Here is an 18,529-nt window from a genome sequence, read left to right as displayed (position 1 = left end):
GCTGAAGGCTTAGCCTTTTGTACTGATTTAAAACTTAAAAGACAATTAGATAAACAAAAGATGACTGGTCATAAAGAACTAGGTGATTTTTGTGAACAATTCAGATATAATCTAAATCTTTCCCAAAATAAACCCCATAAACGAATAAAACCAGAAAGAGACACAAATCCTACAAAAAGGATATAAAAAACATAAATACAAAAGATATGAACAAAATCCTAAAGAAAATTCTAAATACAAAAGCATAAACGAAAAATACCTAGATGCTATAAATGCGGAAAATTAGGACATTATAAAAATAATTGTAATGTAAAGAAAAAGATAAAAGCCCTAATATTAGATGAAAATGTACGAAATCAACTATATGAAATTATTCAATTATATGATAAAGATAATGATATTCGTACCACTTCTTCCTCATATTCAGAAAGTTCTGATGAAGAATCAGCTATAGGAATAATAAAAGATAAAGATTTATTGAATGAGACATCTTCAAAAAACAACAAATGTGCCTGTCATACTCTTACTAAAGAAGACAATTTAATTCTATAAATTATAAATAAATTACCTAATACTGAAGATAAACAAACAACACTCAGCCAATACATTCAAATAGCAAAAACTAGGAATAAACCAACTCCATTAATCAAACCACCAGAAGAATATAGTTTCTCTGAAATTCTTAAAAGAATTAGTCAGAAAAATATTATTCATAAAGAACCAGAATTATCGGACAATAAACAAGTGTCTCAGTTAAATTTAATCAATAAAATATTAAATAAAAAATAGTATACCTTAGTAAAAATCATAGTCAACAATGAATATCATTTTCAATCCATGGCCTTGATAGATTCAGGTGCCGATTTGAATTGTATAAACGAAGGACTCGTTCTTACAAAATATTTTGATAAAACTACTCAAGTTCTAAATACAGCCGATGGAAGTAAACTGAAAATAAATTATAAATTATCAAATGCTGCCATATGCAATAATGGTATCTGTCTAGAATTACCATTTATCATGGTAAAAGGACTTAACCAAGCTGTTATTTTAGGCACTCCTTTTATTAGTATGTTATATCCTATTGTTATAGATCATACTGGAATGGAATCAACAATTGAAGGAATAAAAGTAAAATTCGAATTTATTGATAAACCAAAAATAAAAGAAATAAATAATATAAAACAAAACATACAAAATAAAGAGAATTTTTTATATCAACTCAAAGCAGAGATAAAATATAAAGCAGTTGAAAACCAACTATTACTTCCTAAAATAAAATCAAAAATTGAAAATCTAAGACAACAATTTGAAAAAGAAATATGTAGTGATTTACCAAATGCTTTTTGGAATAGACAGAAACATATAGTATCTCTTCCATATGAGGAAGGATTTTCTGACAATAAAATACCAACAAAAGCACGAGCAATTCAGATGAATTCAAAAATGTTAGAAATTTGTCATACAGAAATAAAGTCTCTATTACAAAAAGGATTAATCAGGCCAAGCTCATCTCCATGGAGTTGTGCCGCCTTTTATGTAGAAAATAATGTTGAAAAGGAACGAGGAGTTCCAAGATTAGTTATTAATTATGAACCATTAAATAAAGTTCTCAAATGGATTAGATATCATATCCCTAATAAAAAAGATTTATTATATAGGTTAGTAAATGCTTGCATTTTTTCAAAATTTGATCGTAAATCAGGTTATTGGCAAATACAGATACATGAAAAGAATCGCTATAAAACAGCCTTCAATGTTCCATTTGGTCAATACGAATGGAATGTAATGCCATTCGGTCTAAAAAATGCACCATCTGAATTCCAGAAAATTATGAATGAAGTTTTTAACCCTTATATGACATATATGCTAGTTTATATTGATGATGTTCTTATCTTTTCAACTGATATTCGTCAACACTTTAAACATATATATATATATATATATATATATATATATATATATATATATATATATATATATATATATATATATATATATATATATCAGGGGTATTTTGATCAATTTATAATTTACAAATTATTTTTTTATATTTTTATAAGGTGCGCCTTGATGAGAAGAATGTACGTATAAAATTTCAAGTGATTTCGATTTATAATAAAAAAATAAAAATTTAAATACGAAATGAGATTGTAACCGTTAGATCAGCTCAGCTGACACTATAGTAGTCAGCATGTGGGCTGACATAATCCACTCTCTCTCTCTCTCTCTCTCTTTATATATATATATATATATATATATATATATATATATATATATATATATATATATATATATATATATATATATATATATATATATATATATCTGTGTGTGTGTGTGTGTGTGTGGAAAAAGCTTCAATGAGCCAATGGGCTCACATGAAAAATGAACCCAATAGCTCAGATTGAATTTAGGCCGATCTAACGATTACGGATGAAGCTTCTATGAGCCAATGGGTTCACATGAAAAAATGAGCCCAATGGCCCAGATTGAATCTGGTGCGGCTTGATAAGAAGAACATTCATCTAAAATTTTAAGTAATTTGGATTTGTAAAAAAAAAATTAAAATTCAAACACTCTTAGCTATCAAATCGGCCCAAATTCAATCTGGGCCATTAGGCTTATACTATTCTGTGAGCTAGTGCTCTCACTCTAACATCTTTATATATATATATATATATATATATATATATATATATATATATATATATCGTCTTATTTCTATCTCTCCATCCGAATATTCAATTATTTGTTCAAGTTCTTTCTTTCCAATGATCAGCCTTAATATCTTCTCTAGATAATAATCTGGAATAAAAAACATATTTATATCATTTAAAGTGAGAGAGAGTTGGACAACATAAATTTGAAAGCAGGTCATTAGATCTAGCTGATAAGAGAGCCGTACTTCCCACGAATTGGAGCGTGATTGTATAGATTAGTGTATTTAATGCATCTCCTTCATCAATTATATTTTTTTGGACCTGTCCAAGTCTGATTTTAGTTTTAATAATCCACTGGTTGGTAGCATTTAAGATTTGATCTTTCGCAGCTTCATCCACATGAAAGTCCCACCATCCTCTAAGTCATCCTGTAAAATTGTATATGATAGATTTGGCAATTTCATGATCCTTATTTCCACTTGCTTTGCAAGCGGTGTCATATATTGTTATGTGTTTCATAAGGTCAAGAATTTGATTTTCAGACATGCTATCTATATTCCAATTTACTGTTGATCTTTCTGAATAGGACACAGAATTAGCAATAAGGTATTCTTCTATTTGAAGATCTACATGAATAGGTCTAGGATAATACATTCTAGTTGGAGCAATAGGCCTGGTTTTCCTCCCATAATCTATTATGCTAATATTTAAGCTCTCGGTTTTAAATCTTTTTCTATTTCAGATATGTCTTGACTTGTATAATTTTGATTTTCTTGAAGAACTTACAGTTCACCAATTGTTAATTTTCCCTTATCATCAATATTCAATTTTGCAAGCCTTTTGATTAGCTCATCTACCAATTCTCTATTATCTTCTTTCTTCTTGATCCGTTGTAGGCTGAATTTTCCTGTTTTTGTACTTCGTGGTGGTTTGAATAAAACTGCTTCCTTATCCTTTTCTTCCTTTTTCTCTAGTCGTGGATGTTTCAAGTTATTTAACATATTTTCAATTCTTGTGGTTTGTTTTCCTATTGTTTGTAGGAAGAGATTTGTATAATTATTCTGTTCTATAATGTATGGTATTCCATCAAGTTTGCCCATTTGGTTTTCTGACTCTTTAGGTCCTAACTTAAAAGGTGAAGCTTTTGTTTCATGTTTTGGCCTTATCGGATCTTAATCTATTAAAAGTTCTAACTTTAAATCTTAAAACTCAAGGTCTTGATATGGACCTTAGATCTCAAAACTTAGCTTTTGTTTATAGGATCTGTTATAAAGTAGTAAATACTCTGTGCCCTAATGCTAGGCAAATGGATACTAAGGGACAAACTATTTTCTTTTAGACTAATATGGATAAATCTAATTTAGTCATACCAAAGTCTGTATCTTGGAAACAGGTTAAATTATTAGAAAAATGGTCTCTCCAGTCTGAGACTCAGACCTAGATCCCTGAAAATAGAGAACCTGAACAAATAATTGAATATCCTGATGGAGAGATAGAAATACAATTCCGATCATCTAGAAGGACTAGGCTCAGTATTTCAAATACACTTCCTAGAAATCCACCTAGAACCTCAACCTCCTCTATTCCTCAATCTGATTATGAAAAGACCCATAATGAGATAATAGTTCTTGAAGGACTTAGAAAGGCTCCAAATCAAGTCTAACATCCAATATGTAAGATTGATATTCCCTGTTCTTCCCAAACTGAACTTGAAGAACCAACCCTATCTGAATTTGATTTCAAACTATTAACAATCCAAAAAATAGACGAAGTTATCATTGATAAAAAAATGGATTCGAGAAGATTTCCTCTCAGATGAAAATAAACAAATACTAGAATGGTTTTTTCAAGAATTTAAAGAAGAATTAAGAAATGATTTTCATATAAATTTTAATAAATTTATGATACAGCACATAAGAAATGTAAAATTCTTTAAATGACTTAAATACATCATTCAAAAAGAAGGGATCAAACTTCCCGAATTTAAAATAAATATTGCTTAAAATGCCTTCCAAACCTTTCATACAATCAAAGGTGAAAAAATATAATCTATCCATCCCCCTGAATCAGGTTTACAGTTAAAATGAGAAAAACATGAAGTAAAAGCTTCACTTTTTAAGTTGGGAACTAAAGAGTCAAAAAACCAAATGGCCAAACTTGATGAAATACCGCACATTATAGAATAAAATAATTATACAAATCTCTTCCTACAAACAATAGGAAAACAAACCGTAAGAATTGAATATGTGTTCATGAATCGATTATGGGAGGAAAACCAGGCCTGTTGCTCCAACTAGAATGTATTATCCTAGACTTATTCCTGTAGATCTTCAAATAGAAGAATACCTTATTGCTAGTTCTGTATCCTATTCAGGAAGATCAATAATAAATTGGAATATAGATGGCATGTCTGAAAATCAGATTCTTGACCTTATGAAACACATAACAATGTATGTCACCGCTTGCAAAGCAAGTGGAAATAAGGATCATGAAATTGCCAAATCTATCAGATACAGTTTTACAGGATGACTTAGAGGATAGTGAGACTTTCATATGGATGAAGGTGCAAAAGATCAAATCTTAAATGCTACCAACCAATGGATTATTAAAACTGAAATCAGACCTGGACAGGTCCAAGAAAATATAATTGATGAAGGAGATGCAGTAAATGCACTAATCTATACAATCACACACTTTACTTCGTGGGAAGTACGGCTCTCTTATCAGCTAGATCTGAGGACCTACTTTCAAATTTACGTTGTCCAACTCTCTCTCACTTTAAATTCTACATTATTATCTATGGAAGATAGTAGAGCTGATCACTGGAAAAAAAAATTTTAGCTGGACTTCCACATTGTTTTTCTTAAAAAGTCAAAACAAGACTTAAAAATAAACATGGTCGAATTATTCCTTATTTCTTTTATACTATTGGCGAACTATCAGCGGAAATCTGCGTTGAATGACCTGCATTATGCACAGACCTAAAACTGCGAAGACAACTAGAAAAACAGAGAATGACAAGGAAAGAGCTTGGAGATTTCTGTAAACAATTTGGGTATGATACTTTACCCACTTCTAAACCTACTCACAAAGAAAAATACAAAAGATTGCGGAAATCAAAATCTAGACATTCATATGAAAAGAAAAATATTTTTCCCAAAATTTTTTTACAATATCACTCTTTCAAACAAAGGGGAAAAAGAAATATACCAGTTTGCTACAACTACGAAAAGGTGGGTCATTACAAAAATCAATGCAGAGTTAAAAAGAAAATTAATGCACTCGAAATAGACTTAGATATCAAAAAACAATTATTTGATAATCTATTAATAAAAAGAGATCACTCAGACGAATCTTCTAACTAAGATAATGAACTATTAATTAGAGAAATTAATGACAAGGATTTGATCTTCACTAGCTCGGACTTTGATTCATACTCCGAGAATGTTCCTGAAGATAACTACCAATGTAATTTTTTAAAGGCCATCATTGATATGAATGGTTTAAATATAAATACTTTGACAAAAGAAAAAAATCTTATCATAGAACTGATTGATAAAATTAGTAACCCCGAGGCTAAAAAAGAAGCCTTGATGCAATATATCAACATAGCTAAAGAGCCTTCTAGACCCACTACTCCTAAACCTTCTCTCATCATACCTTCAAGAGAAGATTATAGTTTTCATGACATTCTTAAAAGAGTTCAAAACAAAACTCAAATTAATAGGAACCTTCGATTCTTGAGCTAAAAGGTGAAATACATGAAGTTCACAATGAACTAATAAATTTTAAAAAATAGAGTACAAATCCTAGAAATGGTTGATGCTACTTTAAAAAAAGAAGGTAACAATGATGAAAATACTGAAGAAGAATTCAATAACTTGATAAAAGATTATAGCCATAATCTTCTACCTCTTGAAATTGAAGACACTATGCCAAGGGTTCTGGAAAATGATGACCCTGAAAACTCAACCAAATGTAATATGTTAGAGAATATTCAAACTGTGAATATATTAATATATTGGACAAAGTCATAACTCAAAGATGGTTTACTATCGTCAAAATCGTTGTCCAAAAAAAAAAATACTTTCCAAACCACAACCCTTATTGATTCAGGAGCTGATTTGAACTGTATATATGAGGGCTTAGTCCCAACAAAATATTTTAGCAAAACTACGTAGGTTTTAAATACCGTTAAAGGAAGTAAAAAGATAATAAACTACAAGCTCTCTGATGCGGCTGTTTGCAATAACGATGTTTGCTTCAAATTTCTTTTTATCATGGTTAAAGGATTAAGTCAACCGGTTATTCTTAGAACTCCTTTCCTAAATATGTTTTACCCTATAAAAATTGATAATACTGGTATTGAGGCTAACATAGAGGGAAATGAGGTAAAGTTTACCTTCATAGATAAACCCAGAGTTCATGAAATAAATAATATCAAAGATAAAATCTCTACCAAGGAAAAATTTCTTTTTCATCTTAAAGAAGAAATCAAATTTAAAACCCTTGGGGAAAAAATACTATCTCCTCAAATACAAAGTAAAATTAATAGTTTCAAAACTATTTTCAAACGAAGAATATGCTCTGATGTCCCTAACGCCTTTTGGAATAGGAAACAACATATTGTTGAACTTCCTTACGAACCAGGGTTTGCTGAGCAAAACATTCTTACAAAAGCTAAGCCTATTCAAATGAATAGTAGGCTCCTTGAAATTACAAAACTGAAATACAATATTTGCTTGATAAAAGGCTTATCAGGAAAAGTTCCTCATCCTGGAGCTGTTCAGTTTTTTATGTTGAAAATGCTTCTGAATAGAAAGAGGAGCCTCTAGACTGGTTATAAACTACAAACATTTAAATAAGGTTTTAAAATGGATTCGATATCCCATTCCAAACAAAAGAGACCTCTTCGATAGATTGGTTAATGCCTGCATATTATCAAAATTTGATTTAAAATCTGGATATTGGCAAATACAAATAATAGAAAATGACAGATATAAAACCGCTTTCAATATTCCCTTCGGACATTATGAATGGAGTGTTATGCCTTTTGCTTTAAAAAATGTTCATTTTGAATTTCAAAACATCATGAATGATATATTTAATACTTATACCAAATTTATGATTGTATACATTGATGATATTCTTATTTATTCCGAAACTATAGATAAACACTGGAAACATCTTAACACATTTTTTAAAGCTGTTAAAAATGCTAGGTTAGTTGTATCAGCAAAAGAGATAAATCTTTTTAAAACAAAAATAAGGTTTATTGGACATAATATTTATCAAGGGAGAATAATTCCTATTGATAGGGTGATTGAATCTGCATCAAAATTCCTAGATATTATTAAAGACAAAACCGAACTTCAACAATTTCTCGATTGCCTGAATTATATCGTTGATTTTTATAAAAACCTTGCTTTAGACGCTAAGACTTTGTTTCAAAGGGTAAAAAAGAACCCTCCTGATTGGACTGACAAGCATACCATGGCATTCAAAAAATTAAAATTGAAAGCCAAAGAACTGGCTTGCTTAGATTATCTAATCCTACAACGTTTAAAACTGTTGAAACTGACGCTTCAAAACAAGGACTAGGTGGCATACTTAAACAAAAATTTCAGGAGCAAGAACAATTGGTGCGTTTTACTTCCAAAACCTGGAATCCTGCCCAACAGAACTATTCCACAGTTAAAAAAGAAATATTAGCTATCGTTCATTGTGTGACTAAATTCCAGAGTGACTTATTAAACCAAAATTTCTTATTCATACTGATTGTAAGGTAGCCAAAGATATTCTTGAAAAAGGCGTAAAAAATCTTGTCTCAAAACAAATTTTTGCCCAATGGCAAGGTATCCTTTCATCGTTTGAATTTACAATTGAATACATTAATGGTAAAAATAACCATCTCCCAGACTTGTTGACCCGAGAATTTTTACAAGGAGGACATGAAAAGGCAAAATCATTCAATGGATATAGTTCTTAGCCCGAGTAAAAGTTTGGCTCCTCATAGTCATCTAATGAATATAGTTCTCAGCTCAGGAAAAGGCCTGGCTTCACCATCAACTCCAAGAGCTTTAATAAGACAGCAAGAGATTGATATATCTCCCCAACAATCCCCTTTAAGCACTAAAAGTGCTAATAGAACTCCGTTTCTGGAAACAACATATATATCACTCATAATTGTTGAGAATGATCACAGGGGAAAAGACCCACCGAAATAGCAGCAATATATTTACGAAATCACTTTCATCCCAATATGGGAGAAAAATGTAGAGAATGGTATGAAACAAGATCTGTGACAATAGTACACCATTATAGAAATAATGACACAGAGATTGCATACTCAAAATTCCAAATTCATAAAGTCATCTCCTATAGAGATTGTGGATTAGATCCTTTAAAACCAAGGATGTTAAATACTAGAGGATTTAAAATTAAATCCTACCATTATTTCGAATATATCAAACCTTGGGATGAAATCTTTGCTTACCAAAATACCAAAACTTTGTATAATTAGTATGTACAGTTTAAAATAACCGAACTCATGGAATTCCCTAACTGGTTAAAAAATTGGTTCCTGTTATTGGGATCATGCAACCAGATACTTCCTCAAAAAATACAGATATCACAGAGAAAATTCTCTGACTACAATAAACATTGTCTAAAAAGATACTATCGTTTATACTTCATGGTCTTATATCAGGCCCTTTAGATACTAAAATGGATATATCAACTCTCCGAAGATGATATCGACCGGTGGGATTATATCCCAGAATTACGTCGACAAATATCAATAAAATGGTGAGACCAGTGTTTAAAAAAACGCCGAGTCGAACCGGACTCGCCCGGTTCGACTCGGAAATCGCCATGGACGGATCGGCGAAAAAAACGGGAATCGTCCGGTTCTAGAGAGAACCGGACGATTATGTACAGTGACTCGCCGATTCACTGTACGGAATCGGCGAGTCCGAACAGTGAATCGGCGAGTCCCGTACGGAATTTTTTTTTTTTTTTTTTTTTTTTTTGTAATCCATGATAGATTTTTTTGTAATACGTGATCGATTTTTTTGTAATCCATGATCGAATTGTTTTTTTTTTTTGTAATCCATGATCGAATTTTTTTTTTTTTTTTTTTTTTTGTAACCCATGATAGAATTTTTTGTAATCCATGATCGAATTTTTTGTAATCCATGATCGAAATGTTTGTTTTTTTTTCTTGTAATCCATGATCAAATTTTTTGTTTTTTGTTTTTTTTTGTAACCCATGATAGAATTTTTTGTAATCCATGATCGAATGTTTTGTAATACATGATCGAAATGTTTTTGTTTTTTTTTTGTAATCCATGATCGAAATGTTTGTTTTTTTTTTGTAATCCATGATCGAATTGTTTGTTTTTTGCTTTTTTTGTAACCCATGATAGAGTTTTTTGTAATCCATGATTGAATTTTTTGTAATCCATGATCGAATTGTTTTTTTCTTTTTTTGTAATCCACGATTGAATTTTTTGTTTTTTTTTGTTTGTTTTTTTTTGTAATCCATGATCGAATTTTATGTAATCCATGATTGAATTTTTTGTAATCCATGATTGAATTTTTTGAAAATTTGTGATTTTTTTTTTTTAATCCATGATCGAATTTTTTTTTGTAATCCATGATAGAATTTTTGGCAAATTTGTCATTTTTTTTTTTTAATCCATGATCGAATTTTTTTTTGTAATCCATGATAGAATTTTTTGAAAATTTGTGATTTGTTTTTTAATCCATGATCGATTTTTTTGAAATTTTTTTTTTTTTTTTAATTCATATTATTCAAAGAGAAAATGAGAGAGATGATGATTCTGAGGCCACCCTATCCCAGCCATATTATTCACATATCGAGTCCCAACAGCAACAGTGTAGGGATGAGCACGACAGTGCAGGTGAGCATGAAGGATGGACAATCTTTGGGGATTTTAGATTGGGAACACAACAAAACACTAACACTCAGGGATTTGGGAATAGTCAGACGCCTACTAATATCGATTATTCGTTTTCAGATCGAATCAATGAATTGTTAAACGAATTCAATCCATGGCACCAGCGTGACCAAGAAGAACAATAACGTCGTCTATCATTTTATTTTTAGATCATATGTTACTAATTTTATGCTTTATTGTAGTCCATGTATGTTGATATACTTATTCCATGATCATTATATGTTTATCCTTTTGTATGATGTAAATTAAATGCTAAATGGTGGTTCATGCAGGGAAAGAACATATCAATATTCGCATATTTATTCAAAAACATGAAAATTCTTAATGGAGTACCCTCATTTCTTATTGAATTCCTAAAAAACAATATTTATAATGAATTTTAATAATTTTTTCGGATTTTTTTTAAGCTTTATTCTGACCGATTCACCCGATTCCCGATCCGGATCTCCGATTCGCCGATCCGGATCGGTTTTTTGGAAGCCCGATCCGGGTCACCGATCCGTTTTTTAAACCATTGGGTGAGACAATTACAAAAATAACTCCCTGGACCCAAAAAAAATTTATATGAAGATAAAACCATCCTCCTCGCCAAGTTCAAATATGGTTATAATAGAATACGTCACAATAATGCAACAAAAGAATCCCTAATTATCAAAAGCAGAGCTTAAAAGAAAGCTGCTTTTAGTACTAGAAGAAGATGTGGATGTACAGACCACACCAACAAAAGAAGAAGAAGAAATTGAAGATTATAGTCCACTCAATGGTGATGGCTGTGCAAAGGATAAATTTTTCCGCGATGAATTAAAAGCAAAATTAATAGGGACGGTACGACTCCAAATTCACACAAGACACATGTCCCTCGAGCTAGCAGTGAAAGATAAGAGTATTATTACTACTGACGAATTCCAGCAAAAAGAAAAATATTATTGCTACCGACAAAACTATTTACGGTAGGAAATCTTGCTTTTCTCAAAAGGTGTCAAGTTCATTATAGGGAATCTTGCTTTTTCCCAAAAAAATGTCGGTACGGACTTAAAACATTTTGAAGTCCGACTCCTTCCCCTATATAAGAGAAGCAAAGAAGAAGATGAAGGCATCCGAAAACAGCCGGAGAGTTTTCTTGAGTGCTTGGTTTGTTTGCGTGTTTGTTTATAAGAGTTTGTCTGAGTGCTTGGTTTGAGTGGAAGTAAACCACACCCTGTTGGTGTATCAAGCCTACCATGTAAACTTCCTATTGTTTTGTTTAAGATACTTGTTGCTATTGTTATTTAATTGAAGGTGCTCTAATTTAATTGAAGGTGCTCTATTATTAGTTTAAGATATTTGTTGCTATTGTTATTTAATTGAAGGTATTATGTTATTAGTGATAGTTAGTCTCATTGTTATATATCTGATCATCTTAATTATGCTATCATTCCGTTGAAAGAAGTAAAATTAATTTTAGAACCTGTTGTAAAATGAAGGCCGTTATCTTAATTCCCCAACGGTTGTAAAATGAAGGCCGTTATTCCCCAGCGGTATTTAGAGCTTGTGTAGCTTGAGAGAGACTTTTTTTTTATACCATTTATTTTAACTCTACATGTCATTTTGTCTGCGGTATTTTTTGAGCTACAAAGACATGGATTTAAAGTGAAAATGCATCAAGAGTAACTTAAAGTATATTTTAATGCCTAAATCCCCCTCCAAGATAGACTTTTGGAAGGACCTCATTTAACCTTTTTTACCATCAAATAATGGTAAGGATGGGAGCCAAACCACCTTATTTGGAAAAGTGGTATTTGTCAATGTAACCACTTCAAAAGGAACAGGAATACAAAAAGCAAAAAACTACTAGTGTTGTGTATTAAATAAATTAAAATGCGCTAAATTTTTCCATAAATTTGATCGAGTGGGTTGCTTTGTTTCCCCCTGGAATAATTTCCCCCTGGAATAAGAATATTTGTTGCTTTTTATATTGGATAGGTTGCAGAGATTTGATGTCATGGAAAGTTCCAAGCGTTTGAAAGCGATGTTGGTGATCCTGGGCCCTCTTGTTATGGGTCTTACTTGAACATAGAATAAAGAAGATAATGTTCCCATGAGACTTTTTCCCCTCCCCATCCCCTTTTCCTTTTCCTAGTACTTTTTTTGTCTGCCCTTTTCATCATTGGTGGATTATCTGTTTTTGATTTTCGGTCTCTTTCATTAATTAATTAATTATTTATTTATTTATTTATTTATTTTACCCCTAAGTAGATTAATGTTTAAGATGAGAATACTCTTTAAGATTAAGTATCCTGTCATAATCTACCCTCGGTGATTTGCTTCGAGAGCCTCGAAGACTTGGTATCTAGCTAATCAGGTTACCGCCTTAGATGGGGCTTTGCCCTTAGAGGGCCTAGTGAGCCATGTTGTGGTTTTTCATGTTCTTTTATGGTAGCTTGAAATTCCTACAAGGTGTTCGATACTGTTTCTTATGGTAGTTTTAAAGCCCGTATTCTCTTCCCTTGGTATTTTTTTCCCTCTTTATTTCATATTAGCTTTTTCACTTGTCTCCCACTTCCCTCTCTCTCTTCGGCTTCTCATTTGACTTATCTTATGTTCCTGATCATTGGTTGTGTGTCGCCGCCACCTTCCTGTATATTGCCATGCTTTTCTTGTTATTCTCTTAAATGCTTCTCTTCAGCGTAGATTGTGCTATGTTTCATACTTATTGCGTGGGCACCGACCCAACCTTGATTTGAGCGATCTCGATTGATTGGGGTGCTGTGTAGTTTAGTTGGGGTCTTAGGCGGAAGGTGTAGTAGAAGCCTTCAAGGTAAGGATATTGGTAGTGTCTGGAAGTCTTGGGGGGCGGTCTTCCCTGGAAGTAGGGAGTATTTCTTGTATTTTTTTTCTTCTCCTTTTTTTTTTTTAACTACTGTACTTCTAGAGCTCTGCTTTATTTTTTTTTAATAAAATTACGTGTTAACATTACAAAAGAAAAAAAGTATACATACATATATACGCACTAGCGTATTGCAGGTGCTTTGCACGTGTTATTGAAGCATTAAACATTCTAACAATACCACTATCTAATTCCCTTCGTCCTCTGGTCCTTAAGTTTCTCTCAACGTATATTCCTCTTTCAAATAATTTCCTCTCCTTATCATATATGCTTTTTTTGGTTTTTTGAGAATATATAAACATGCAATATATTTAGGAATTGAAACTCTCTTTCTTTCTCGTCCACATCTCTCTCTCAAATCCACAGCTCTCTCATTCAAATTTCCTCACATATTTCTCCCTCTCAACTTTTTCTCGACTCACATATTGATTTTAGGAGTTCAACTTCTCCCTCTCCCTCCCCCTCTCCTATAAATTACTCTTGTCTCTTTTACTTTTTTTTCTCCATACTCCTTAATTTTCTCTTTACATATTGTAATTAGCTTTCAATGCTCTATCTCTCTATTCATGTAAGTCCCACATAATATCTGACAAACTTTCTCTAATTTTGCCAAGACTATTCATATAAATTGTTAATGTCATACAAGTGGTCTCAGTTATGCAGTCTACTTCCGAGCCTAATATATATCTTTTAATTAACATGTGATCATATATATATATATATATATATATATATAGAGAATATACAAAACGCCTATAGATGAAGTTCTACAGTACTTCACTTACACCTCATCACCGTCTAAAGTTCATCACACGGTCACAGTTGTTTGGTAGTATTTGAATTTTTATAATTATTGTACTAATCATATTTATCTAAAATTTGTGATGTGTGTACATATGACCAAGTCGCACCAAAATAAAATATTAAAAAAAATATAGTCATAAAATAAAATGACTAAATTACCTCTGAAACTTTAAAAAGGTATTTTGCATAATTTTTATCATTCAAATTATTTGTTTTATATTTTATTCATGTGCATCTCACTAAGACCCACACACCTACTAAATTTCAGATCATTCCGATTTATTAAAAAAATATTAAAATTCAAATACTATCAGACATCTGAGAACGTGTGATAAACTTTGAATGGCCATATAGCTGTAGGTGAAGTACGGTAGAACTTCACCTATATATGTTTTGTAGTGTTTTCAATCTGGATCATTGGACTCATATGTTCATATGAGCTAATAAATTAATCCCAGCTTATTCATATATATATATATATATATATATATATATATATATATATATATATAAACACACACGTTCGCACATATACACATACCCACATGGCTTAAAAACGCGATTCACCTTTTAATTATACTAAAAAATCCAGAAACACATACGTTCGCACATACACGCATACCGACTTAGAAACGCAATTCACCTTTCAATTATACTAAAAAATCTAGCAATTGCAAGGATGTATTTCACATTTCGCTACCAAAGCAATGCGAAGACAAAAACTTCGAATTTTTTATTTTTATGCTATTTGTTATTTTTATTTGTTCCATCCTAATATGTATCATGCACTAGAAACTATAAACCCTAGAAAAATTACCAATAGGGACAAGTTCCAACACATGGGGCCTCGCGAAAGTCCAAGGTAAATATGGTAAATAAGTGGTTCAAGCCCCAAGCATTAGAACCATGAAGCACACACACCATTTTGTCGCAGCAGTCCGTGAAACAAAAACAATGTGAAGAAAATAGAGCATAATATTGAAGAAATTTATTTATTAAGAATATGTTGAAGGACAATTCACCAATGGGGTGGTGGCGCAGTTGGCTAGCGCGTAGGTCTCATAGCTAAAGAGTGATCCTGAGGTCGAGAGTTCGAGCCTCTCTCACCCCATTAAACTTTTTGTTATATGCCCCTCCCACGCATTAAATTTTTTCTTATATGTTAAATGCCCCTCTCAAACCCCATTAAACTTTTTGTTATATGCCCCTCTCACCCCATTAAACTTTTCGTTATATGCCCCGCTCACCCCATTAAACTTCTTGTTATATGCCCCTCTCACCCCATTAAACTTTTTGTTATATGCCCCTCTCAACCCATTAAACTTTTTGTTATGTACCCCTCTTGTTATGTGGCCCTCTCACCCCCATTCAACTTTTTGTTATAAGCCCCTCACCCTATTAAACTTTTTGTTATATGCCCCTCACTTTTTGTTGTATGCCCCTCTCACCCCATCAAACTTTCTGTTATATGCCCCTCACTTTTTTTTATATGCCCCTCTCACCCATTAAACTTTTTGTTATATGCCCCTCACTTTTTGTTATACGCCCCTCTCACCCCATTACACTTATTATATGCCCCTCTCACCCCATTAAAATTGTTTGTTATATACCCCTCTCACCCCATTAAAATGTTTTATTATATGCCCCTCTCACCCCCTCAAACTTTTTGTTATATGCCCCTCTCACGCCATTAAACTTTTTGTTATATGCCCCTCTCAGCCCATTAAACATTATATGCCCCTCTCTCAAATTTTGTTATATGCCCCTCTCACCCCATTAAACATTATATGCCCCTCTCTCAAATTTTGTTATATGCCCATCTCTCAATATTTGTTAAATGCCCCTCTCTCAATATTTGTTAAATGCCCCTCTCTCATTTTTGTTATATGCCCTCTCACTCCATCAAACCCCTTTAAACATTATATACCCCTCTCTCTCATTTTTGTTATATACGCCTCTCTCTCATTTTTGTTATATGCCCCTCTCACCCCATCAAACCCCATTAAACATTATATGCCCCTCTCAGCCCATTAAACATTATATGCCCCCTCTCACCCCAATAACCATTATATGCCCCCTCTACCCCATTAAACATTATATGCCCCCTCTACCCCATTAAACATTATATGCCCCTCTCACCCCATTAAACATTATATGCCACTCTCTCATTTTTGTTATATACCCCTCTCACCCCATCAAACATTATATACCCCTCTCAGTTTTGTTATATGCCCCTCTCTCACCCCATTAAAATTTCTGTTATATGCCCCACTCTCATTTTTGTTATATGCCCCTCTCTCACCCCATTAAAATTTTTGTTATATGCCCCTCTCAATCCATAAAACATTATATGCCCCTCTCACCCCATCAAACATTCTCACCCCATCAAACATTACATGCCCCTCTCACCCAATCAACCCATCAAACATTATATGCCTCTCTCACCATCAAACATTATATGCCCCCTCTCACCCCATCACACATTATGTGCCTCTCTCTCGCCATCAAACATTATATGCCCCTCTCACCCCATCAAACATTATATGCCCCTCTTACCCATTAAAATTTTTGTTACATTATATGCCCCTCTCACCCCATCAAACATTATATGCGCCTCTCACCCCATCAAACATTATATGCGACTCTCACCCCATAAAACATTATATCCCTCTCTCACCATCAAACATTATATGCCCCTCTCACCCCATCAAACATTATATGCCTCTCTCACCCCGTTAAAATTTCTCCATCAAACATTATATGCCTCTCTCACCATATGCCTCTCTCACCCCATTAAAATTTTTGTTACATTATGTGCCTCTCTCACTCCATCAAACATTATACGCCTCTCTCACCCATTAAATTTGTTACATTATATGCCTCTCTCACCCTGTCAAACATATATGCCTCTCTCACCCCATACCCCATCAAACGTTATATGCCTCTCTCACCGCATCAAAATTTTTGTTACATTATATGCCTCTCTCACCCCATCAAACATTATATGCCTCTCTCACCCCATTAAAATTTTTGTTACATTATATGCCTCTCTCACCCCATCAAACATTATATATCTCTCTCACCCCATCACAATTTTTGTTATATTATATGCCTCTCTCACCCCATCAAACATTTTCTGCCTTTCTCACCCCATCAAATTTTTTCTTACTTTAAGAAAATTATTATATGCCTCTCTCACCCCATCAAACATTTTCTGCCTTTCTCACCCCATCAAATTTTTTCTTACTTTAAGAAAATTATTATATGCCTCTCTCACCCCATCAAACATTTTCTGCCTTTCTCACCCCATCAAATTTTTTCTTACTTTAAGAAAATTATTATATGCCTCTCTCACCCCATCAAAATTTTAATATTATATGCTTCTTTCACCCCATCAAATTTCAAATTTTTAATATTATATGCCTCTCTCACCCCATTAAATTTCCATCAAACTTTTTGATACTTTAAGAACATTATTGTATGCGTCAGTGATACATTTCCATAGATATATTATTTCAAGTTACTTTAAGAAAATACCCCATCGTTATATGCGTCAGCGATACATTTCTATAGATATACTACTTTAAGTTACTTTAAGAAAATACCCCATTACTATATGGGTCAGGGATGCATTTCTTTAGATATATTACTTTAAGTTATTTTAAAAAAAGAGAAATGATTTTATAAAACTCTCTCCCACCCATGTGTGTAGAACCCAAAAAGATCACCATTAAATTTGGTATGGATCTCTAAAAAAGTCAAGTCCCGCATCTATGTAATAATTTTTTTAGAGATCCGTACCAAATTTAATGGTTATCTTTTGATGTCTTACACACACATAGATAGAGGAGAGTCCTATAAGATTATTACTAAAAAAGAAAGTACCCCATCAACTTTTTTGTTATTTTAAGAAAATATTATATGGATACATTTCTATAGATATATTACTTTAAGTTACTTTAAAAAAATTATTATATGCATCAAGGATACATTTCCAGATATATTACTTTAACTTACTTTAAGAAAATTATTATAATGCGTCACGGATACATCTTTACATTTGCGATTCCTGAGGCATAAAACATCCATTTCACGATACATTTTTACATTTGCGAGACATTTTTACATTTGCGATTCCTAAGGCATAAAACATCCATTTGACGATACATTTTTACATGTGCGAGTCCTGAGGCATAAAACATCTATTTCAAATA

The 18,529-nt window shown here is 32.4% G+C and overlaps 1 non-coding gene across 1 annotated transcript; it reads left to right on the top strand.

Annotated features, from left to right (window-relative positions):
* The first annotated feature begins 15,341 nt into the window (after positions 1-15,341).
* TRNAM-CAU (transfer RNA methionine (anticodon CAU)) lies at positions 15,342-15,426 on the top strand. The gene is given in 2 exon segments: positions 15,342-15,379; positions 15,391-15,426. It is a non-coding gene; the product is annotated as a tRNA-Met (tRNA).
* Positions 15,427-18,529: the final 3,103 nt, after the last annotated feature.

This window comes from Amborella trichopoda, chromosome 1, assembly GCF_054954075.1.
Source record: "Amborella trichopoda isolate Santa Cruz 75 chromosome 1, AtrichopodaSantaCruz75HAP2 v2.0, whole genome shotgun sequence".
Taxonomy (NCBI): Eukaryota; Viridiplantae; Streptophyta; class Magnoliopsida; order Amborellales; family Amborellaceae; genus Amborella; species Amborella trichopoda.
This window is presented reverse-complemented; position numbering and strand designations above follow the sequence as displayed.